The 27,488-nt window shown below is 37.2% G+C and overlaps 1 long non-coding RNA gene across 1 annotated transcript in view; it reads left to right on the top strand.

The window, feature by feature from the left end:
• Positions 1 to 835: 835 nt before the first annotated feature.
• LOC134651501 (uncharacterized) overlaps positions 836 to 27,488 on the top strand; it is a 225,093-nt gene continuing 198,440 nt past the window's right edge. The window contains exon 1 of the long non-coding RNA XR_010097107.1: positions 836 to 1,129. This is a non-coding gene — a long non-coding RNA (uncharacterized LOC134651501). The remainder of the gene's footprint in view (positions 1,130 to 27,488) is intronic.

The following is a 27,488-nucleotide window of genomic DNA, read 5'->3' as shown; positions in this document are numbered from 1 at the left end:
GGTTAAATGAGTGATGAATGATCGATCGAAGATGTTAGTTAAGTTAATTATTTCGGTTATTCGGTTATTAACGGTTGCGTCATCGTTATTGGAATAACTGTTTGGTTATTTTGGCGTGATTGATCATGTTTAGTAATTGATAAGTCACTTAAAAACAAAATGTATTTTAATATTTTGAAACATCTATTTCATAAGATTACGTACTTGTACATCAATTTTGAGATGTTGCCAGGCAAAATGATGGCAGGTGGGCCAAAATGATACCTAATGGAATGGTGGCCGCTTTCATACGAAAGGAGTGCCTGGCGTCCGTTGGATCGTTTGGTGGACGATATTCGGAAGATTGCGGGTCACTTCTGGATGAGGTTGGCTCAGGACCGGGATAAGTGGCGTACTCGAAGAGAGGCCTATGCTCAGCAGTGGGCGATAAAAGGCTGATATTATGATGACATCAATTATCTCTGTAGGTGACGTAGTTGAGCTCGATTTGTTTTCATGGAGCTCGCGCATGAAATGCAACTTCGTTTCGATGATACAATAGTATTTTATGCAACCGTTGTTTAAGAGAGGTCAAAAAAGGCGAGTGGCGTGAGTAACAATTTGAGGCGAAGCCGAAAATTTTTAATAAAGACGCCACGAGTATTTTTTGACTCAGTTAAACAACGTTGCATACAATACTTTTTCTACGACCAGGCACTTACTTGGAAATAAAATTTTAAAATTTTAATTCAAGAAGTAGCAAAAATGGAGGGTACGGGCGGGAAAAGAATGAATGAATAAATGAATGAAATTTAAAAAAGCGGCCAAGTGCGAGTCGGACTCGCCCATGAAGGGTTCCGTATTTAGGCGATTTATGACGTATAAAAAAAAACTACTCACTAGATCTCGTTCAAACCAATTTTCGGTGGAAGTTTACATGGTAATGTACATCATATATTTTTTTTAGTTTTATCATTCTCTTATTTTAGAAGTTACAGGGGGGGGGACACACATTTTACCACTTTGGAAGTGTCTCTCGCGCAAACTATTCAGTTTAGAAAAAAATGATATTAGAAACCTCAATATCATTTTTGAAGACCTATCCATAGATACCCCACACGTATGGGTTTGATGAAAAAAAATTTTTTGAGTTTCAGTTCAAAGTATGGGGAACCCCAAAAACTTATTGTTTTTTTTCTATTTTTGTGTGAAAATCTTAATGCGGTTCACAGAATACATCTACTTACCAAGTTTCAACAGTATAGTTCTTATAGTTTCGGAGAAAAGTGGCTGTGACATACGGACGGACAGACAGACGGACAGACGGACAGACAGACAGACAGACATGACGAATCTATAAGGGTTCCGTATTTTGCCATTTGGCTACGGAACCCTAAAAACATGTCTATGGTTCACTTATTTGTCAGAGATGACATTTAAAATAAGGTTGGCAACACTGTATTTCATTCAATATTTTTTAAGTGGTCATTACACGAAGTATCGTAAAATCGTCAAAAAGATACTGCGTGTATGCAAATTCTTTTTTGGGGAATAGACTAAAGACTTATTTTGACGACTATAAGGTAGGGTTTTAAAGGTGTGTGCACGACCCTTTAAATGACAAATAAAGGTACGGGAGTAGAAAAAACTAATAAATAGATAGAGATAAGGTCACTAAAGGTGACGTTCTGATGTTATACTGCGGCTGCAATACTATTGCAGCATTGCCTAAGTTTTTAGGGTTCCGCACCTCAAAATGAAAAAAACGGAACCCTTATAAGATCACTCGCGCGTCTGTCTGTCCGACCGTGTCTGCTGTCCACGTTTCACTATTAATCTTCTGGTGCTTTATTTCATGCATGATGTAAAATAATTTATTTTAAATACAGTCACATACCCAATTGTATGGCGGTGGCGAGGTTCTTGTGACCTAACCAAACGTCTAACTCGTTCATTTGCGATTGCGGTATAAATTCTCGTTTGCGCCGCCCAAGGCTGTGACACTTTTATGATAGTACGCGATATAAAAAGGATTAAGAGCCTATTTATTTCCACTTCGCTTTGCAGATTCGTATTTTATCGAGCACCTGACACGATAAAATATGACTATGTTTGAAATAGTGTGCGCGTTTGAGTCACGGATGCAAATGGTATAATCCAACAATAATTATTATTTAATGGCGACCGCACATCCGTATTATTATCTTCATAAATTATTTCCAACTACATTGTACAATTGTCGTTTCTGGATACCTATCCAGAGCCCGTACCATGAGTCACTGACAGTGTCAAAACTGACATATACGTTATCGAGAACGTAATTTACACATTATTAAATTATACAACGGGACTTAATCGCGTATCTAAGTTTTAAGATTTACCTCCGACGTTTCGAGGACGGCGTTGTCCTCGTGGTCTCGGAGAAGACTGGCTTAAGTTGACATCAGCATCGTCTAACCGCGCGAGTTTTTCGAACTACCCGCACTTGGTCTTGTTTATCCGCTTGAACGTTTTGCGCACTAGGGATGTCACTCTGTCGACACACAACACTAACGATATTCGATTTATCGACTGTCGATATTCGTTTACGCTTACATTTACTAATGACTGGATTCCATGTGGATGAGATCTTGAAACCCTCGTCCCGATTGAAATTACTATGGTTATGCGATTAAGTCCCGTTGTATAATTTAATAATGTGTAAAAATCGTGAAAGTTTAAATCAGTGTAACGTAATTTACCTTCTATACATCTCGCTCGCACTAATATGCGAGTACGAGCGAGATGCATAGAAAGTAAATTACGTTCACGATGACGTTTATGTCAGTGCCAAACTGATGGTAGCCGTGCTGTGTACTTCGTTTTTTTACGTACACAGTAACTGTTAACATTTTCTTTCCTACCTAATTAAGATTTCTCCGTCCTCAGTCGGTCTCGTTGGAACCAGGCGGCCATCCTGCGGTTTTAGGAGATTATCCGCTAACCACCCAATCTTGTTAGCTACGACAATAATCATAGCTTTCTCTGGGTTTAAATCGTTTCTTTAAGATATTTCTTCTACTGTTTTTGCGCATTTTTCTCAAATACCTGCCAATTGTTTGCTTCAGCCAGCAGTTATGAAAATAAGGTAAGAATAGTTACGTAGATACATATTAAATGGGTCGGAACAAGAAACTAAGCGTCTTTCAGAGTTCCGCACCCAAAATAGCAAAATTGGAAATCTCTTAAACGACTCAGAGGAAACGTAGAAATTGTTACAACTCCACCACAACCAATCACCTAGTTTTAAGGCCACCCTACACTAGCGTCTTTTGAGCGTCGGCGTCTAGTTGGCGTCGTTGGAAAATGGCATCGCAGCGCAGTTGAGCCAACGTTGCGTCGAGCAGCAGCCATCGCAGACGTTCGGGAGACGCTAGTGTGGGGTGGCTTATACTGATTTGAAGATTTTGAAGTCCAGTCAAAAGTTAGGTTTTATAGCCCTTAGGAAAGTTTTCCGATGGCCACAGAAAAGACGCGGCTCTGGATCTCTGTAAACCCAAATATAAAAGTAGGTATATCTTTGTAATTTGCGAGGCGAATGCAGAGTCGAAGCCAACACGTAGAATTCCTTTCAACGATTTAATGAAATCGTCAAGGGATGTATGGGAAGGCAGCACCCGCGATGGCGTAAGGACAATAATTTTATTGATAATTTGTTGAATTTAAAATGAATTAGGTTATAAGTAAATTAAGTGCTACCTACACTATACTAAATATTGCTATTGCTATTTCTGAAAAAAATATCGTTTTGTAACAATAAATACAAAAATAATTAAAATAAAAGACATATTTATTTGACGACTTTTTAACAAATCGTGCCACATAATTCAACACGGCCGAACGCAAAAGCCAATCTACAAAAACAGTTAAAAATATTACTTGATTAATCCTCCAATCTTCAACATTATAAATACCATTCGATAATTGTGTCTTAGCACTCCATTCATTTAAGAAGGCGTTTTAATGCACTAGAATCCCAGTCACTTACGGCGTTTTAAATTCGTAGTGTAGCATTCCGTTCGGCTGTGTTCACACGGAGCTGTCAGATGAGCGAAGCAGCGATATTCATAAGTAGCATCATCAAAGGGGGCTCGGTGGCTCGCTGACACTGAAATATTGCTGGTCGGATCGGCGCGACAGTCTGTCCGTGGCTTTATAAATAAAGTGAGAACGTACGGTTTGTGCGCAGAGTAGAATATACTTACCGTGAAGTCACTCCTAGCTCACTGCTTTGATTGGTTACTTAATTTGGAAGCTCCTCCGGGTTATTTATTTGTAACTAAAGTACGACATGGTAGTATAGACAAACTGTTATTAAGCGGACATTTATAGTGAACTGTAAAAACTGCTGCTCCGTATTTTGGTGTAGGTACGTTTTTTCGATGGGAAAACACCCTTAAGTAATAGTTTCTGCAGGAGCTTTTGCCGCATTTATTAGAATATCAAAAAAAAAACAATGTATAGGAAATAGTACGAGATATAGTTGATATAAGTGAAAAATATTGATGACAAACTTAGGGAACAATATATTTTAAGATATAGCTTGATGCAATGCATTTAAATGTAAAAGCGTCCGTCATTGTAGACGAAAAATCGCAGAAATATATATCTTCCTTGCGTTGCCCTGGCATTTTGCCACGGCTCATGGGAGCCTGGGGTCCGCTTGGCAACTAATCCCAAGAATCGCAGAAATATATATCATTGGTAATAGGCGCGGTTTCCTACAATAGTAAACAATCTGTTTTGTATAGTGTGGCATGATACAATGTTATACAATAGAGTATGTCGTTAAGATAAAATTGGATACGATAGGATTAGATAAGCGTTTTATTGTCCAACTGCAACAATAAACGCTTGCTGCGTTAGGGGTAAGAATTCGCACGATTTATATTATGTCATCGGTAGTGCTGAGATCGGTTTCCTACAATAGTGAACAATCTTTTTTGTATTTTTTTTAATGATATAGGAGAGAAAAGTGCAGGCGAGTCGCCTGACGGTAAGCGATTACCGTCGCTTAAGGCACAGAATAAGTAATTGTATTATCATACAGAACGGCCACGCACCGCCCCGCCCCGACTCGCATTACCTCGCCCCGTGCTCGCCTCGCGATATGAATCTGACGGACTTCTGGCGTCCTCTCAGTAAAGCAACTTACCCACACATACACAATGACGCGTATACAGACGTGCCGCGCACACATATAAACGCAAATGATTTTTGATGTATGGCGTGTCCGCCCTGTGCTTAAGGACACCCGCTATACTACGAAAATGGAAATGTTGATGTATGTTTCATATTTTCCATATATTGGTATGTATTTGTAGTAATTGGCGCGGTTTTTTTATAAAAAGAGGACTGTCTGTTTTGTATGGTGTGGTGTGATACAATGAATTAAAATAGCGTACGTCGTTGGAGGCAAGGATCCGCGCGATTTATATGTCATCGGTAATTAGCGGTTTCCTTGAATCCTGACTTCAGGGGATTTTATAAAATGACGTCAACGAGTACTTACCAGTTACTTTTTTTTGGTTTTCATTTAAATTCAGTTTGGCGGTATACGAAACAATTGTATTAATATTTACCTTCGGTCGAGTTTACAAATATATTTACAAGCCAACATTTGAAAAATATATTTATTTATTTTCAGTTTCTTAGAGGCATGTAAATATATTTGGAATGTTGGCTTTTAAATATAAGTAAGTACTTGTGAATTGGACTGTAGGTACAATAAAATATTTGCTGGTCAAGCCTTGTTTAGAATAAATATGTGTGTAAAATAATGTCTGTATATCTTTTACCGTGTGGTGGCCGGCATTAGAATAGCGCCAACCCTCACATGGGATAAGGGTGTCGTACGAGGCGACTAAGTCCACAAACGAAGCAAAAAGCTGTTTCGTCACAGGGGAGATGGACCTCTTAGCATTGTCTTGCAATCCGTCTAGGAGAAGGATACTCCAAAATTAAATCCTGGTATGGAGTTACCGTAAGGCGCGAGTAGGGTCCATCCTGAAATAAGCGGCAGATTCCTGCAGCCGACCTGCCTCCACACGTATTGGCTCGCCTTTCCTGTGGGTTAAGACAGTGATGCCGAGAGGGTAATGCAGGTGCTGGGCATCCCTTCGTTTCCTTAATTCCGTCCCAGGCGGTGTTAAGTCCGGAGAGGTCATTGTCTCTCCGATTTGCACCATAAATTTGCAATAGACGCAAAGGCCAATTGATATCTTTTAAGACAAACATACTTACACATAATTAGAAATAAAGAAAGCAAAAAGAAGCCTAAAAAGTTAAAAATATTCTAAGGCTATTTTACAGTCTATTTCTTATTTGACCCTAACATTTTCCGCATCTGTCCAAAGAACTCAACAAAAATCTAAATAATATAGACATAAAAACAATGTTTTAAATACACGTCAGTAAAATAACCTGATTAATGAGTCTTCAGTTGTAAACGAATGTTATTTATTTAATTAATTAGTTACCTAATTAATTAATAAAACTTTTAAAACTTAATTATCAAAACTACGTTAACTCAATGTATGAACTTAATGCGTCATCCATAATTAGTAATAACTCAGAGAAGCCTCTAGAACTAAGTTAATTAATCAATCAATCACAAAACTGTATTGTTCTCAAGTATTTGTTCTCTGACAAAGGTTTAGAACAAAGCCGGGCTTGTTCTAACAAAAGATGTTGAACTTTCACCTCGATTCCATTTTGCTCCTTTATGCACTTTTCTGCGAAACTTGGCATTTAACTGGACTTATAGCCGTATTCGAACAATAAGACACGTCAAATATTAGATATCAATCAATTTTTGTGTATTATGGCTCCATCAGGGCTTGATGATTTTGCCAGTGTCGAGGTTGGATAACACACGGCCAGTATGATAAAGATCGTCGGTGATGTTACGAGTATGATGTATAGACGGTGTTCGGTAGAGTATCCATCCACCCTACAAACAAACACAAGCCTCAACATACGAACAACACAACTACTTTCAATAGTTAAAGACGTAACAAACCAGACAATATATTAGATATTGAAAGGATATCGGACATGTCAGTGTCAAACAAGTGTCAAAAGTGACGTTGCTTCAAACAACAACGTCACTTTTGACACTTGTTTTACACTGACATATCCGATCCATATCGCATCAATATCTAATATTTCACGTATCTTATTGTTCGAATACGCCTGTTAGGGCCACCCCACACTCGTCTTTGAGCGTCGTTCGTCTCGTCAGCGCTATGAAAAATGGCGTCGCTGTGCAGTTGCGCCAACGTTGCGTCGAGCAGCAGCCAGAGTTGACTAGACGCCGACGCTCGGGAGACGCTAGCGTGGGGTCTCTCTTATAGATCGTCCTCGTTGAAGGGTCTGCCATCTTGTGGCCTAAATGAGAAAGTTAAGACGAAACAGGAGCTGAGATTTAAATATTTTAGGTAAATATACCCGTCTCGCTAACGGAAGCGGCTCCTAAAACTAGTGCGATAAGGACAAGGCGAAAAATCCTGCGTAAAAATCTCAACAATCGAGGTTTCGTACTCGACTGTTTCCTCCTCCAAAACTTAACCAATCGTAACCAAATTTGGAAATCTAAATGAATATAAAATTATCCGTGTCGGACCGTTTTGCTTTTTTGGCTAATTGATATCAGTTTTGAATACCACGCCTCTCATTGCGGCATAGTCAATTAGGCTGTTTTGGCCATTTTTGAAGGTCTCTAGCGCCTTAAAAAACAAAAATATCAAAAAAAGCAAAACGGTCCGACACACATATTTACAATATTAATCTGTGTTGAAAAAATCATTGCTCTAGCTTCAAAACCCACGGAGGAAACAGTCGAGTACGTTTGTATGGAGAAATGACCACTCCTGTTGGCTCTTAAACTTGACATGACACTCTACACCAGCAGGTGCAGCGCCATACAGTTCATGCACGCTCATTTTTGCACGTTGGAGGATTTGCCATCTGGTGACCTAAATGAAAAACTTGACATTGACACTTTTCAACGAGTATTGTAGGTACCTATGTAGGTGGCAGTGCCATACAGTTTATGCACGCTCATTTTTGCACGTTGGAGGGTTTGCCATCTAGTGACCTAAATGAAAAACTTGACATTGACACTTCTCAACGAGTAGTGTAGTAGGTACCTATGTAGGTGGCAGTGCCATACAGTTCATGCACGCTTCTTTTTGCATGTTGGAGAGTTTGCCATCTAGTGGCCTAAATCGGAAACATAGGCATGAGATTATCACTTTTTTCCTAGTTTCCTGGCTGCTCCATAATATACGTACGTTCGCTATAATTCAATGTAATCACGTATGATTAAAACCTCATTAAAACATCATATAAAATCAAAGGGCCTAAGCCGGGCACCTGCAAGTACACCCTGCAGTACTCTTATTCTTAACTAAGATTATTATTATGTGGTCTAAAAACTATTTTATACGATTCCGATGGCATTATCCACTTTTAAACCTACTTACATTCTTACTTACAATGTTTGGAACTTAAAATATTATATCTTACCTTAGGGCAGAATTCGCAAAACCATATCACCATAAAACAAAAGTGTCCATGGTCTCGGTTAGAAATTTATGCATTTCATAGAGCCGGCGATGCATCTCCTTTCCGTGTCACCCGGCCGGCTCCAATTAAGTTCAACTCACGACCTTACGGGCCGGCCACGACATCGCGCGGCGGCGACAGCGACGAGCGGCGGCCATATTTTGGAGACAGACACAGCGATCGAACCTTTCATTCCTACCTATTGTTGCCACGTGTCGTGGCTGGGCCGTTAGGCCTTGGCCAGAGAACGGGCGGTATTTGTAAGCGGTTGTTTGTTATATGGGCCCGACCTACCAGTATCCTTATCACGTTTGACACTGACATATTCGCTAACGACTGCGTAAACTAACTCACAATGCATCTCCCTCGTACTGACATTGGTCAAAGCGGAATGAGTTGACGCAGTCGCTAGCGTATAAGGCCGCGCGTTGCGTTGCATCGCGTTGTTTCATTGTCGTAGCTTCGACACTGCGACACTTTACATTTTTGATGACATACCCAAAAATGCCTTGCGACAACGCGACGCAACGCACCAGTGGGGCCATTAATGCTTTATTTCCTAGCTTCAGTAGTCGACAATTATTAAACACGCGACAACAATTACAATTACAATTTTACCTATATGTTAAGTGTTTGTTCCTCTCTCATTTTCTCATAGGTTCGCCTTTGTACATGCACTTACATCTTTTACTCTGTTGTTTCTGTTTTGTGTAAACTTGTTTGTGTGCAATAAAGTGACATACATACTCGTACATACAGATATACATACATGCATACATACATACATACATACCATACATACATACATACATACATACATACATACATACAATACCATTAGTTGGCCCTTAACCGCTTTTTCTAAGGCCCAAGCCCCATTGAGGCCTTCGTGCTGGAGAAAGCGTAAAGCGGGTCGCAGCTAGATCACCGCTATTAGATTGTCATGCATGTTGGATTAGGTAATTAATTGTGACAGACAATTTTACTCCAGCTTACGATGGTACATTAATAACTTCATTTCATGCGTGATAGTGATGCAGATAGGTTTGGTTAACGTGATGGTTGCCCGAGTGAGTTTGGGTGTCAACGGGGGAAGAGTTTGACAGTTGTTGATATGCGATTTAAGCTTTGGAAACGTCGGTTCTTAAGTAAATGAAGAAATTGCTAATATGTCCTGTGCTTTACAAATTCATCAACATCTTCATGATATTCGCAAAATACCTAAAGTTTATACACGTTTTGTGATAAACACAATATTGCAAAGATATCAGAGTCAGCAACGACTATTTACTTGTAACTAGTATTATAATATCACTATTAGTTATTGAATAGTTTTTGTCTGCGACTTCAGCTGCGTGTAAACCTATCCTATATCCATTTTAATAAAACTATCCTATATCCTTTTCCGGGACTCAAATTATCTTCATAATATCACCTACTCCACTGGCTCAGTGACCCAAAAAGGATCTTGGCCTCTGACACAAGAGAGGCACTCTGCCCTATTCTGCGCCACCACGCCAGAAAAATAAAATTACCTACTAAAGTTAATCGAAATCCGTTTATGTAACAAGCAAGCATATTTAATCGGGTCTACCGCGATATAGTTTCATTGTTTTTATTTTACCTTAAATTCCGACGTTTCACCAGCTGTGGTCATTCTGCACCTCGGCTGTAACGTCGGAATTTAAAGTAACAATGAAACTATATCGCGGTAGACCTGTTTGTGTAATTAAATATGTGTACAAAACGCTACAGTAAAGTGTTATACTCGTATGTAACAAGCAAATAGACAGAGCTACTTTCGCATTTATATAAATAACTAGCGACCCGCGTAGTTTTAAAGATCTAAGCATACACACAGACAGACAGACAGCGGGAAGTGACTTTGTTTTATACTTAACTAGCGACCCGCCCCGGCTTCGCACGGGTTAACAAAGTTTACATAAAACTTCCTCTTGAATCTCTCTATCTATTAAAAAGCGGCCAAGTGCGAGTCGGACTCGCCCATGAAGGGTTCCGTATTTAGGCGATTTATGACGTATTAAAAAAAAACTACTTACTAGATCTCGTTCAAACCAATTTTCGGTGGAAGTTTACATGGTAATGTACATCATATATTTTTTTTAGTTTTATCATTCTCTTATTTTAGAAGTTACAGGGGGGGGGACACACATTTTACCACTTTGGAAGTGTCTCTCGCGCAAACTATTCAGTTTAGAAAAAAATGATATTAGAAACCTCAATATCATTTTTGAAGACCTATCCATAGATACCCCACACGTATGGGTTTGATGAAAAAAAAAATTTGAGTTTCAGTTCGAAGTATGGGGAACCCCAAAAATTTATTGTTTTTTTTCTATTTTTGTCTGAAAATCTTAATGCGGTTCACAGAATACATCTATTTACCAAGTTTCAACAGTATAGTTCTTATAGTTTCGGAGAAAAGTGGCTGTGACATACGGACGGACAGACAGACGGACAGACGGACAGACGGACAGACGGACAGACAGACAGACAGACATGACGAATCTATAAGGGTTCCGTTTTTTGCCATTTGGCTACGGAACCCTAAAAAAACCGCATCCTAATCCGTTGCGTAGTTTTAAAGATTATACAGACAGACAGACAGCGGGAATCGACTTTGTTTTATACTTAATTCATATTAGTAGGGAAGTAGTGGTTCCCTTGTTAAATGCAGCGGTGCTTTCCCAATTGTGCTCCTCTACATTCCAGCAAGATGGCATTCTGTGCACCTCTCAGAATATTCTCCTGTTATTAGAATATAATTGAGGTAGCGTATTGAGGTTTATACAATCTACATAATGCATTTCTCGACTACTATGCAAATGTGGAATGTAATTATTAGACATGGCTAATTATAAGGCTGAATGTGCGTGCGGTATTAGTTTAATTTTCTTGCATACCTACTTGTGATAAAGCCACATCTGTTGATATTATATAACATGAAAAATATTTGTCACTTTATCATCACTTTACAAATTAAGTCATTCACATAATAATGATTTTAGTCGAACAAGTAATTGTTAAAATCATTACTTAATTCCAGTTGCTTTTCCATTTATAATTCTAAATTTACTTATTTAACGAAAGTAGTAAACATTTTGGGCAGGCTATCACGTAGAGGCCCTTTCGACACTTTAAATACGTTCGAGTCTCACGGGAGTGTTACAGAAAAGACCTTAGAATTGATCATGTCATTGTATCGCTTGGCCACATGATAAAAAAATCGTACCTAACCTATACCTATGCTGTGGCGACATACGACATACATACATCGTAGGAACGGTAGCGAATAAAAATAGCCACGACTTCGTTTGACTCCTGATAAACACATGCATACAGACGTAGCTCGTGTCAGCATAATGCGTCGTAAAAGCGGGAATGCATTGAAAAAGCGCTCGTGATCGCCAATAAGTGGCACATAAAGAGGACATAAAAAAATCACAATAGTCCGATAGTTGAGAAGTAAAAGAGCGAGCCGTTGACACATTTGAAGATAATGCGCGCATGTTCTGTTTTGGCCGTGGACGTGGGGCAGAAGGGAGCGATTTTTTGTTTTACCTGCGCCCTTGAGGTGAAGTTCGGATGTCAACTGAGTTCAAAGTCAAAAGTCAAAGTCAAAATATACTTTATTCATGTAAGCCAAGCAATAAGCACTTATGAATAGCAATTAGGTGTAATATATATATTATCTTAAACTAGTTCGTTTTTGGAACTTGTACGAAATATCATTTTATATTTCCCAGTCGCTTTTCGGTGCAGGAAAAAATCGTGAGGAAACCGGACTAATCCTAATACCTAAGGCCTAATAGTTTCCCCCAATAGTTGGACGGTCGGATGGCAGTCGCTTTCGTAAAAACTACATAGTGCCTATGTCAATTCTTGGGATTAGTTGTTAAGCGGACCCCAGACTTCCATGAGCCGTGGCAATATGCCGGGATAACGCGAGGAAGAAGATGATGATGATGATATAAAGACGCAGTTTTGGGTGGCTGAATATACCAATTCGAGGTTACTGTGAAGTGAATTATGTTCGTGTGAATGTGAATAAAAGTGTGATGATATCCGAAGATAAGATGCAGAAAATGATGATGATGAAACAATGTTAAACGTTACCTCCTATGCCTCGTGGCGCCCTCATGAATACGAAGCGGACGGCGTGCAACGTAACGAGTGTACATTTACATTTCATACGCTACAAATGACGCGCAGGTTGCGAGCTCCCTGTATCATTCCAATACGACAAAACCATACAACTGAGAAGTCTGCTACACCACACTGCGATACTTGTTTAGGCATAGTGGTTTATGAACTAAAGGCCATGTTACACTGGCTGAATTGTACGACACGTGTGCGTCTGCGCAACTGGGAATGCAATTGTTCGTGATGTTGATGTGTCGCTTATACAAATTTGTGCCAATTAGTCAGTTAATAAGAATAGTCTATCTGGTAATCGTAGGTATATTAAGGTTTTGTAAAAATAAGTTGGCGGCTTGTATTTTTTGCCTAAGTACCTATGTGTTTGCCTAGGTATGCGTATACTTACAGTTTTTGACTGTTAAAAACTCAGTCTTATTTTTACCCGTGTTTACGAGTAGGTATATTTACCCCACCTGACCCTATAACAGATAGATTATTCTAGTTTACCGCACCAGTCCCATGTAAATACAAAATGATTTTATTCATATCGTCCAGTTTGATTGAGAAAACTAGAGCACAGGCGAGTATCGCAATTGATATTGATGGAAATATTGAGGAAGCCTGGACCCGACGCGAGGCTAGTAAATGTGCCGCCATTTGCATACTCGTTACATTTTAAATTGTTTGATCTAGATCTGACATATAAATGTAAATGTTATATGCTTATAAATTTTAAGCCTTTTTTTAAGGTTGATCGGAAATCTACCGATTATAGTGTAATTAACAGCACACTCGTTAATGTACTTAACTGGTTTACTATGAACAATTTGCTTCTTAATGCTAAGAAAACCAAATGTATTAGATTTTCTTTGCCGAATGTTAAACCAGTCGATACTAAAATACTTTTGAATAATGAATGCTTAGAGATGGTAGATAAAGCTCTGTTTCTTGGTTTAACATTGGACAAAAATCTACAATGGAGTCCTCATATCGGAACACTAGCTAACAAATTAAGTTCGGCCGCTTACGCCGTGAGGAGAATTAGACAACTGACTAATGTTGAAACAGCTCGCCTTGTTTATTATAGTTATTTTCATAGTGTAATGTCATATGGTATTCTGGTTTGGGGCAAAGCAGCTGACATACAGACTATATTTGTCTTACAAAAGAGAGCCATTCGTTCTATATATAACTTAAGAGCGCGTGAATCATTAAGAGAACTTTTCAAAGAAATTAATATTTTAACTGTAGCTTCCCAATACATATATGATAGTATTATTTATGTTATTAAGAATCTAGACTCCTTCACTAAGAATTCTGATGTCCATAACTTTAACACTAGAAATAGAAATAAGCTTGCTATCAGAAAGTTTCGTGTCCGTAAAGTACAAAAGTCATTCGTTGGGCAATGCATTCATTTTTATAACAAGTTACCTGAGAATGCTTTAAGATTACCCTTTCCAGCTCTTAAGAATTACTTAAAAAAGTCATTGATGTTAAAAGCTTATTACAGAGTCGAGGACTACTTGACAGACAAACATGCATGGTCCAAACCAGAAACTAACTAATAAAAAGTAGTAGCAATTAAAAACATTGTATTATGTATAGAGTTATAGGTGACACAGCTCAGGTAAGCAGGAAAGCACATCAAATATTATATGTTGGTAATTAATAATAATCAATCAGATTTATATAATATGTTTTCCCATTTCTTTTAATAACTTTATTTTCTTTTCCTTTTGTAAGAATTTGATATGTTTTCTGAAAGAGCTACGATTTTGTATGATTCCATGTACATATGTATATTTTCTAAATCAAATTTCTATTACACCTTATGTGTATAATTGCATGAATTCTATAGTAATTTAAATTGTATTTTTTCCCTTATTTTCTCGTAATGCATGTTAATTATAAGATGTAATTATTTTTGAAAAGATGTGTCCCGCCGAGTTTGTTGCCGGTCCCATATTGGGATACCCTCCTCCAATTGAGGGGGGATTTAAATCTTCTCGGGGCAGAGGTGTAGGGTTGGAGCCGGTCTACCTAGCTTTATTTGACGTTCATAAGCGCATTGTAATTATGCCTACTTGAATAAACTATCTTTTATCTTTTATCTTATCTTATCTTAAATTTATATAAGTCTCCGTAACTGGTTTTGTAACAATCCAGCCAAATAAAACGACATTCAGATGGCAACTGCAGCTGCAATACTGTTGCAACATTCATTATTGCTGCGACCTATACCAATTTGAAAATAACAGGAACACACGAATTAAAGTTAACAACACTTTTAAGTAAATATACTTGTTTCACTTATGTTGTTGATGTTAGTAAGTACAAACAGTTAAAGAATACACGGACACAGCGTATATACGTATCTCAGACAAATTAAACGAAAAGATGATAAACACAAAAAATGAAAACCACACAAACAAGCCTTATAAAGATATTCGAACACGAGATCCCTGAGTGAATATCGGAGCGTCTCTTAAAATAAAATAAGGCAGTTATGTAAATGGACATCCGTAGTGCGCTCCACTTCGTTGCAAAAAATCTTTTGTCTCGCTACAATGTATTGAATGTTGCGACAAATTCCCTTATATTAAAAGATGCCTTTAAAATTCCTTTCTTGAAGAAAAATTGTATCTTATTTGTCTGCCTATATTAACTATCAAATTCACAAATAAGGAAATGGGAAAATCTCTCGGAAAATCGTTGACCAGTACTTAGGTCGTAAGACCATTGCCAAGAACAAGTCTAAGAGTAGGGAAAATCGTCTACAACTCTAAATAAATAAAAAATCCTAAATTGTTTTCCAAGTCTTTGTCGATGACCCAAGTGGGTTCTCGAGGTCATATCAAATTCCTATATAGGTAACAAGAGCATTTTATCACTAAGAAATATCCTATATAAAAAAAACCAGGTACTTATTTGATGCAAGGTGGAATATAGCAATTCAGAGAGCTAAAAGCTTCCTACTTGAATAGTGCTAAACCGCCGTCCACACTTTCCCAATGCAGACAAAGTGACCGCACTTTGTTGCGCAAGGATTCTACGATGTAGCTTCTTCTCGGTTCTCAAACTGTAGCCGACCGCGTGGACTGTGTGGATGTCCGCAATCTGGTGGGGATAACTTACGTTAGAGAGCTACGTCACTTTTTATTGTAAGCAGAACTTTTTAGTTGTTGAAACTGTTTTGTTACTGGTTTACTTTGACCTGACCACACTTTTCTAATGGATACAAAGTTAATGGAATTTTGTTTTAACAAGGATTGTACGATGTCTTCTTCTCGGTTCTCAAACTGTAGCCGACCGCTGTGGACTGTGTGTGATGTCCGCAATCTATTGGGATAATTTACGTTAGAGAGCTACGTCACTTTTTATTGTTGCAAAACTTTTTTCGTTGTTGGTTTTGTTGAACAATCTGTTTACTTGTAAGAATTAGAAAATTTTGTGTTAATTGGTTACGTTGGCCAGCACACTTCCCGCCCGGAGCTTTGAATATTACCAAATGTACAATGTCCCGCAAGGGTTGTGAATGGTTAATACATATAATAGTTTTGATTGGTTAAAATAAAATTCTATATGTCAAGCCTTCTGCGCAGCATTGAAATATTTGACGATTAATTATCAACATGCGTGCTGTACAGTTAAGTCGCTCGCGGCACAATTCCCGTGGGATCATTTTTAAGCTCTATAGTCAGACTTCTATAGTTATTCTAGATCATTGCTTGACAGTGATATCGGTCGTTTCCCATTGCTGCGACGCCGCTGGCTGGTCTAATTGGTCTTTACATGCAATTTGTGTAATAAACTTTTTTAATGCCTCATCTGTACCCCAATCTGTACTCGCCAAGCGAACCTGTTTACGATTCCACGTTCCAGACCTATGACAGGCTAATCACGGCGTGTCAAGTTACTTATTACTTTCCGGCTCCGTACAAAACACTTAATGCACCACGCCGCCTTATGTAAATACGAACACGTGAAAGGAAAACGTCTTAAGCGCCATAGACGGGCAAGCGTGCAAAATTAAAAAGGTGTATGATGCTTTCCGCGTCAGGTTTATATGGACCTTTTTAGAAAAGTAGGGTTGTATTGTGATTTTGCTGAATTAAAGTATGTCAGTAATGTGTTTTCGCGCAGTCATTGTGTTATCGTGGTGAGTTGTGATGTTGTATGGAAGTTAATAGGTTACAATAGCTTAACAAAGAGGCTTTAATTAGTCCGATAGTGGAATACCGATGTTGTGTGGTAAGCTGGTAAGTACCCCTTTACACAGTTTTATACACATTTCGTCCTCCTCTCAAATCAAAGTAATTCCCATCTAAGGTATATTACTGTACCGCTACCACCAGTTTTGAGATTGACATATTAGCTTCGTCTACGTAACTTACTTTCTATGCATCTCGCTCGTACTCGCATATTAGTGCAAGCGAGATGTGCTTACCTAATACCTATATAGAAAGTAATTTCCGAGGACGTGAGCATATAATATGTCAATGCTAAAACTGGTGGTAGCCGTACTTCTTTCCATAATTCTGTGACTCAAGTGATAATGGTTTCAAGTCCCTTCCTGTACACTCCTTACATACCTCTTTTCACTAAAGCCACACAATTATGACTTTCCTTTTTTAAACCATAACGTACAGAGGCAACAAAAAATATTATCCAAAAGTACCTAAGTACCCATGCTTACGCTCAGTACATATATCTCTCGGTAACCCTGGATTATGATGTACCTAGGTATTTATTTTTTGAACCATAATTTAAGTAAATTGCGTATAATTTTATTGTACGGCAAGCCGCCACAAAAAATATACTGGTTGGGTATTCAAGGATGGCTGGGAGTTGAGTAAGAAATAAGTTTTAAAACAAGACCTTTGTTTTATTATCATAAATTGATAAATTACGGCGATTTTTATTTACATGGGAAATTGTATCTATCACAAAGGATTACCAAAGTAATATTTTTTTATCTAGTAGGTTTTTGATAACAAATAAAAAAAACATACCTACTGAAATCAAATACATAGTTAACCTTTTCGACGCCGTGTCAAACACAAAAGTGACAAAAGCTGTCACGCTGACGCCACGTCACCGAAGTGTCAAAACTGAAATTGAACTTTATGCATATACCTACACGTAGGTCTATGTTGCTCTGTGATATGTGACCGATTAATCGGTCTTTGGCGTTGAACCTACGGTGCGGATATATCGGTCATTGGCGTCCAAAAGATTAATGGTCTAAATGTCAATGAAATAGCTGTCTTTTAAATTATTTAGCTGTTGTATAGTTGGCTATTTCGATTTTTTTGTTGCCCTATTTGATTAAAGTTTTCCAATCGTTTTTAGGGTTCCGTAGCCAAATGGCAAAAAACGGAACCCTTATAGATTCGTCATGTCTGTCTGTCTGTCTGTCTGTCCGTCTGTCTGTCCGTCTGTCTGTCCGTCCGTATGTCACAGCCACTTTTCTCCGAAACTATAAGAACTATACTGTTGAAACTTGGTAAGTAGATGTATTCTGTGAACCGCATTAAGATTTTCACACAAAAATAGAAAAAAAACAATTAATTTTTGGGGTTCCCCATACTTCGAACTGAAACTCAAAAATTTTTTTTTCATCAAACCCATACGTGTGGGGTATCTATGGATAGGTCTTCAAAAATGATATTGAGGTTCCTAATATCATTTTTTTCTAAACTGAATAGTTTGCGCGAGAGACACTTCCAAAGTGGTAAAATGTGTCCCCCCCCCCCCCCCCTAACTTCTAAAATAAGAGAATGATAAAACTAAAAAAAATATATGATGTACATTACCATGTAAACTCCACCGAAAATTGGTTTGAACGAGATCTAGCAAGTAGTTTTTTTTTAATACGTCATAAATCGCCTAAATACGGAACCCTTCATGGGCGAGTCCGACTCGCACTTGGCCGCTTTTCTAGTTTTTTATTCGACTGTAAACTCTGTCTGCTGCAGTGCTTGACTCGATTGTATCACATAGTAACATTTGTTATTTTGGCTTATAACAAAACTTCACAGTATTCATGTCTGTTACAGGCCTGTACAGCCGCCATCAGATATATCGGAGCGGCCAAGGAGCTCAAAATTATCTGAACATGCACTTTTACATCTTTATAATAAATGCTTTGTTCAGATATTTCTCAACACCGCTTTGATATATCTCATGGCGACTGAACAATCAATATCAATACATATTATAAAACAAAGTAACCTGCCGCGTCTGTCTGTCTGTATATTCGCGATAAACTCAATAAGTACCGTACGTTGCAATAAAGAATTATGATTAATTATGATTATGATTACGAATTTTCATGCGGTTTTCACCTATTAGGTAATAGAGTGATTCTTGAGGAAGGCTTTGGTGTATAATTGGTAAAGGTTTTGTGTAAATTCGTTGAACTACCCGTGCGTAGCCGGGGCGGGTCGCTAGTTGTACATACATCTCTCGGCGGTTAGGAAGCCTTGTTCCATAACTAGAACACGTTACAGGGACACTGCACGATCTGAGAGGTAATCCGTGTTAATTAACCGGTCCACACCGCGACCTGGTACTCAGAATACTAGATTACAACTGATGAACATCTCAAGACCTTAGAAGCTTTAGATGCTTTGTCTATCACTGTTAAGAGGAAAGTGGACCCGTGCGAAATCGCCTTTTGCATACAAACGTATTAGTCCTCTGCTCCATGGATATTTTAACATTTTTGAAAATATTTTGACACAATTTGTTGTATATCAACCACAGCTATGCCCCTACGTTCGAATTTTTAATTATTATAAGCTCGGAGGAATAATCATATGGAGTGGTGACACGCACTAATTTCTATGTGAAAAATTCTGCCGTTTTCGGCGCGGGGGGCGAGGAACGCACACAAATAATGTAAACACTAATGCATTTTTTGCATGCGTCGCTACACACGCACACGACAAAATTATCAAACACTAGCATAAACTATATTCACACAAATACAAGAACAAACACAGACAACCCTGTCCGTGAACGAGATGATGTCAGTTCTAAGTAAACGTAGAAGTGCGAAGGACTTGTCGATAATATTGTCGATATTTTATTGACTGAATTTTAACTGTCTGCTTTAATCAATTATAACCATCAAAAACATTACATGTAAAAAGCTGCAAGTCTCGCAACGCTTCTACTACAAAAAAGTTTTGAGATGTAATGCTAATGTGAAACCAAGTCGGTTATTTTAATCAGTGCCAGGGGGTGTTAAAACCGTATCAATAAGATATCTTTAATTTGTAATAAGTATAATGACTTGGCCATCGCACGGCTGCATAATGACATAAGGATCATCGTCACCTACTAAAAATAATTCTAATTGAACATAACGCTAGCGCAGCTAGCGCTAATTGCAGTTTGAGCATTACACATATTTACGAGTACGGTACGAGTAAAGCATTATGTGCGATTGCCAAGTCATTATATCTTATTGATACGGTTTTAACACCCCCTGGCACTGATTAAAATAACCGACTTGGTTTCACGTTACATCTCAGAACTTTTTGTAATAAAAGCGTTGCGAGACTTGCACCTTTTTACAAGCTTTTATTTAACTTGCAATGTACCTATGTAAAGTTGTCAATTTGTCTATATTACATGTAATGTTTTTGATGGGATCTCAACTCTTTTTGTAGACAGTCCTTCTTTTCGGGTACTCATACCCATACTATGTATACACATATTATCATAACTAAACACATCTTTATTCATACTCACATCGTACATCAGGTACATCGTAGTGTACCTTTACTTTACCTATTATTTGTAGGAACTGCAACAGTAACTTTGTAATAGCATATATTTATATGGAATTACAAACTTACTTATGCAGTTCTTAGATCTTTAAAACGTGACTGATATTGCAATATTTTTGGCTTGATAAGCTGAAAACTACTTATGTTGAAAATTTATTGCATCTTTTGGAAATCTAAAAAAGTAAATCAAAATAACAATATATTTATAATGTTCATATAGATTTTATCGATATTGGTTTATATGGTGTCCCATCGCTAACTATGGTAGAGTGATACCAGAGTAATAAATTAAAAGTGCCTATTTATGGAAAATGACGGCAGTAAATACCTTAAAATAAATAAAATACAATACAAATATTGGACATGTCAAATAAAAAATATACGATAGAAACTAAGAGAACAATGAATTTTCAAACAGTAGTAGGGTAGGTGCGTTAGTTTTCGTCCAGATCTAGTTTTCGTCCACTTGACGAAATTGAATATAAATCTACATTGCTGCACAAATTTGGACTTATGCAATCCTTAATGTCGAGACAATATATCTATCTACATAAAAAATGTATTTGGTAAGTAGCAAATTAAATATCAAATATGTTATTTGCTAATCTGTCATGTGGACGAAAACTAGAGACTAGAGCATGGACGGAAAATAGCACAATGACCCTATATCGGTAATATCACGTTATTTATGATTTATACTATTTATTTCATTGAATGGATTATGTTGATATAAAAATAAGGTGTTATATAAAAATAATGTGTTATATAAATTATATAATAATAAGCAACGCAAATTAGAAGTTAGGTATACCTAATGAATATTTAGAAAGTCTTCTTTAAATATTACCCTAAATTAGATCTAGTACCATGAAGTGGTATCACTTTCAGATTGACAATGTTTTTTAGTTTTTTGCTAAATTAGTGCACTATTTGATAATATTTACATGTAATAGTACTTACATATGAAAAGAAACGTGTTCTTTAAGTACGCTAGATGTTTCCGATCAGTTTTTACAGGAGAAAACGCTACAATTCGGCATTTTCTACTCCTAACATTCCGCTTAGACTGACGTTTGCTGAATGGCGTATGACGTATGGCAACTAGTTTTATATAACCTCCTTGACCGGCGGCCGCCGACTTTTGGCAGAGGGGAACGCCTGATAATGGCGGTTCCTATTGGTTTATTATTCCGAGATTATAAGAGAGGAGCATTTAAAAATTTGTATGAAATCTGTTTTTCGCTCCTAATTTTTACCATAATCAATAAATCTATAAAAGTCAAAGTCATACCGAATATCTGTTGCACCTACTTAAAATGAAAAATTGCACAATAAAAATAACCAAAAACTATGTAGCCTATGTCGGTATATTTAGAATGTGTTCTTGGAAAGTTGTTAAATATGAAGACCATTTTTTGAGCATTTGTTGGTTAAAAAACATTTTATTTTTATCATGAGTCTGATTTGTTTGACTCTATTCATTAATTCTGTTCAACAAAAATATATCTTAGCTAACGTCATCTAACGTTGAGCTTTGTTGGCGATTAATTTTCATAATAATTGTGCCTCAAAATGTTTGCTTGTCATGCCGAATATTCGGTATTCGGTATTCGACCAAAACTACTATTCGGGGCATCTCTACTCGTATGTATTTGAATCAACTTCGTAACTATCCGGAAATCGGACCTGAGGTTCTACCGCGAAACATGTTCAACGTGTTGCCTCCCTGTCACACTTACGTACGAATTTACAAGTGTGACAGAGAGGCAACACGTCGAACGTGATTCCAGGTAGGCCCTCTGGTAAAATCTGAAATAGAAATGCGAAATAGGAAGATCGGGCGAGCGAGGTAGGTAGTATATTTTTTTGAAATCGTTTTTCGAATTTAAAAATGTACTAAGAGTAGAAACTTCATACACCGTTGAACGCTATAAGCAAAAGGAAGATAACTTAATGAAATACTATTATATTGCTCAACTATTAGTAATTAAAACTGTTCGAGGCATGACCGTTACTAATTTTTCTATCAGCTATCCAGGGTGAAACTTATTATGAGACCGGAAAAAACGAAATGATGTAGGTAGATGAATTTGTTGAAAAATTAAAAGTTGATATCTTGTTGCCTAGTCTAATTTCCAAATTATACATTTAACAGGTTGCATCAAAACACACGCATGCTCAGTAGGGTGGTCCTTATTTCGTTATTTCGTATTTTTTTACCTAAATTAATAAAATGAAAAAAGTAATAACATACTATATTTTCTACGGGGCACCCGCTTAATGTAAAATCGACCAATAAAAAAGTAATTTTACATTGTAGATTGTAGATTAGATATAAGCCGATCACAAGGTAACTTATATTAACAATGAAGAGAAAAATTACTCTAATTACATCTCCGACTTCACTCAGTAATACTATCCTTACTTATTTAAGTTTAACACAAATAAAACTTTTGTACTTACCTGAGCAGAAATATAGAGAATACGTTTATTGTTGAGTAAATTATTTGGAAACAATGGCATGGGATTTGAGATTAAAAATATTTGCAAAATGTAAGCCAATCACCAAAATACATGTAAATATAACGTTCCCAAGATGCAGGATTTTTGCAAGTTTTTAACATCGTCAACTACCGTCATTTTGGTCATCAAATAAAATTATTGTATAGTATATCCAAGTATTGATGCTGACTGTACAGACTACAGGCTCGTACAAGTACATGTTTGTGTCATTCCCGTGATAAACTTTTACAGCGACAATGCAGTTTTATTGCACTATTGCAGTTTTAAAACACAATTAAACCGAGCTTTTAAACCTCCAATTAAGCAGTGAGTGTAAAAACGATTTTTAAATGATGTAAAAACATGACGCACATGGAGTTTCGTTAAGCAAAAATTGCATAAGAAATCATTAAACTTCTATAAATGTTTATTGGCGGGATATTGGACATTTATTATAGCCTTTGACGGGATCCAAAAACAATTAACGTGGCAATTATTAAACCTATATTAATTGCGTTATCGAAGTATTAACATAGGTATAGTAAGTACATAATATCATATTATATTACCTAGAATTAGCAGTTCACACTAAAATACATTGGTGGATTTAGAGTTGTAGGTAGATAAAATTAATATGTTCATATTCCATATAATATACGAGTATGTTCCATGTTTCTGTCATTTCGCAAACCCTGTATATGAAGTTTTCAGAAAAAAGTATATCATTTCCTTTTTTTTAGATAAACATTTGGGCTATTCAGACTCAGAATCACGAGAACTATTATTGATAAAAAAAGACCCCTAGCTTTTTATACAAATTTTAGGTGTCAGTTATGTGACGGTCCATACAAAATGTTTGCGAAAATGCATCACAAAACTGTCAATTTTTGGGACACTTTTTTCTTTTTTTTTTAAACCGATAGTCCTCGTGATTCTGAGTATAAATAGCCTATAAGTTAAGTAGTTTTTTGAAAAAAGTAAATGGTTCACTTTTTCCTGAAAATGCAAATTGTCTAAATATAAATTATATAGACGGAGATCAGAGAGCCACCTAAATCGCATAAGCTATTTCCTATCCTCATAAGATACGGCCACTGCCTCACGAATTGAGACTAGCGTTCATTACCCGATTTCATTGGGTCTTCGTTCCATATCTCATTGGAAACACCAGTAAATTATTCTGTTTAAAGTTGGCCGATATACGTCCATTTTAATTGAATCCGCGTAAAACCCACATTCGACTTGCGGTAAATGCTTTATTGCTAATTGATCAAGCGAGCGCTCGTTGCCATTCTGATTGCTTGTGAGCGCGTGACTTTCAATCGCGGGTTCAATGTTCAAATCCCGGCTCGTACCAATGAGTTTTTGGGAACTTATGTACGAAATATCATTTGATATTAATCAGTCGCTTTTCGTTGAAGGGAAACATCATGAGGAAACCGGACTTATCCCGATAAGCGCCTAGTTTACCCTCTGGGTTGGAAGGTCAGATGGCAGTCGCATTCGTTTAACTAGTGCCTACGCCAATTCTTGATATTATTTATCAAGCGGACTCCCATGAGCCGTGTCTACAAGCCGGGTATAACGCAAAGAAGATGACATATCATCATATAGCTTGCTGTCATCATCATCTTCTTTGTGACAGCAAGGTATATGGGGTATATTCGGGCGCACGAGCGCCGAGCAAACTAGGAGTCGAAGTGGTCGCCATGGCCGAAATCGGCCGGAAGGATCAATCAATCAATATAGGGTAACAGCAGCTGCATTATTGTTCCGGTTTTACTGCGGCGGCGTTGCTAACGTTTTGCATTGCAATACAGTTGATAAAATGAGTGACGGATTAAACGTCATAACCACGGCAGTAATGCAGCGACGAACATCATCACTCATTTTATCAAGGACATTTACAGATACATGGACGGCATCAATGAACACATTCTCTGCCAAAAACACAGTAGGTGTGTTCAACTGTTCATTTTGTACTGAAATGGGGCGCTTGGCACTGAAAGTGTTAAGCAAGTGTCACGTTACATTGGCCCCAACTCGCTTGCAATCGCACACTCAGTCAGAACCAGTGATCGGAATTGGTAGTGCCATTTCACGGGATATACGGGATATTTCATGGATATACAGTGCCAACCACTTAAATAGCCTCACCTATTTATTGTGAGTATTATAATTATACGTGATTATTTTTATCAATATACCTTAAATTTGAATTGTACGCCCTGACGTTTATCGAACTACACATTAACAAGTCCGAACTTGTCTGCGCGCGAAACGTCGTGGACGCAAGAGCTAATACGGGCCGTCCACATGAATAGCCTCAGTGTAACATAATCGTCCAAACCATGCATTTAAGTTTCGCTTTCAAATTTATTTTATTATGATTAGATAATACAGATGGCATTCTATTAAATATCTGCAGTAACGCGATAAACACAGTGTTTTTGTGACTATGGGACGTGGTAAAAAACTTACAAGTTTAGAAATTGAAAAGGTTAATTTTTATTTAACTCTAAAATTATCCCATCTTGAGATAGCTAAAAAAATAGGTCGCAGCCCTAAAGTTATTAATAATTATGTTAAAAATAAGGAAAATTACGGCCACCAGTATAAAGGACGCACAAAATTTGCCACTACGGATCGTGAACGTCGACTTATTTTACGCTCTGCTTCAAATTCCACCAAGACCGCCAGGCAAATAGCTAGTGAAATAAATACTAGAGCATCTCTCTCTACAGTTCGACGGATTATTAGAACATCATCCCACCTCAAACGAAAAAAAATCATGAGTAAACCTCCTTTGCGCGAACAACATGTGGCGGGTCGACTATCTTATTGCTAAAAAGTACATGTGCTGGAAAACCGAGTGGCGAAATGTGATTTTTAGTAATGAGAAAAAGTTAATCTAGATGGTCCAGATGGATTTAAATATTATTTTCATGACCTAAGGAAAAAACCGAAAGGACTATCACGTCATCATTCAACTCTCGGATCGGTGATGGTTTGGGGAGCAATTTCTTACTATGGTACTGTTGATTTATTTGTGGTAGACGGAAGACTAAATGCTGAAAAGTATTTAAATTTATTAAAAGAAACAAAAAGTACGATCAGAAAAGTAATAAGTAGAAAAAAAATGTTTTTTCAGCATGATAATGCTCCCATACACACGTCAGCCATAGTTACAAAGTGGTTTGAAGAAAACCAGATTGAAGTTCTAGATTGGCCATCCTTGTCCCCTGATCTGGAAATCATGGAAAATGCCTGGGGTTGGTTGTCTCGGCAAGTTTATTACAACGGAAGACAGTTTAGTAATAAAGAAGAACTGATTCAAGCTATTTACACTGTTTGGGATTCTGTGGACGTTAATTACATACATTCTTTATATGAATCACTACCTAATCGTTTTTTCCAATTAATAAGGTCTAATAGAAGGTATACGAAATATTAAACGAAAGAGTTTGAATAACTAAACAGTATCTTTTAGCATGTGAGGCTATTCAAGTGGAAGGGTCAATTATTTGTTTGACGTTATTTCTTAAAACTTTGATTAGATAACAATAAAGATTTTATTTACCATTACGAGGCTTCTTGTTTTATTTCATATTTAATGTTTAATGTATATCTCCTTTTTATATTACTATGAGAAATATTAATTTTGGTGAGTGAGGCTATTCAAGTGGCTGGCACTGTACCTTTTCACTCCGGGTTTTCATATTACCTACTTCAATAGGGATGATGACACGTGTGGAATTTTATAATAAAATCTAGTAAAATAGATAGCAAATGAGCAATTTATCATAATAATGTGGATATTAAAATAAAATACGGAAATGTTACAAAAATACAGGACCTGAAAGTTTCAAAATTTAAGTTTTTTTTTAACTTCCAAAAACGATAAAAGTAAGGGTACCGTTCGATTCCTTACATTTTATCCAAAAAAATATTGTATAGCAACTATATACATAAACGCAATATTTCACGGACAAAATCGCAATTTCCTTGTTTTGCGACTGTCGAACTTTGACTATAATTTCTGACTTTTGTATTGCTTTAATGCAATGGGTCCCATAATATATAGACATTTGATCCTGAAAACAAACCCGATCGTTTGATACCATAAATACAAATTTGTCATGTAGCCTATTAAAGACACGCCAAGAAATATTTTCGTGAAAAAATAAGAGTCTAGGAATCCCGTGTCTTATCCATGTTAAGTACAATGTTTGAGGTCATTGACCCCAAATGGCACTACCTATTCCGATCATTGGTCAGAACACACGGCCTGAATTCCAGTAACGAAGCACACAGAAATCGCAAATAATTCACAAACGTTTATACATATTTTTGCTTAATACCAATACTACCTATAAGACATCAATAGCTGGTCATTTACGTCCCTTTAGCTAACTGTTTTTGCTTGCTCATAGTATA

Source organism: Cydia amplana, chromosome 10, assembly GCF_948474715.1.
Source record: "Cydia amplana chromosome 10, ilCydAmpl1.1, whole genome shotgun sequence".
Classification (NCBI taxonomy): Eukaryota; Metazoa; Arthropoda; class Insecta; order Lepidoptera; family Tortricidae; genus Cydia; species Cydia amplana.
This window is presented reverse-complemented; position numbering and strand designations above follow the sequence as displayed.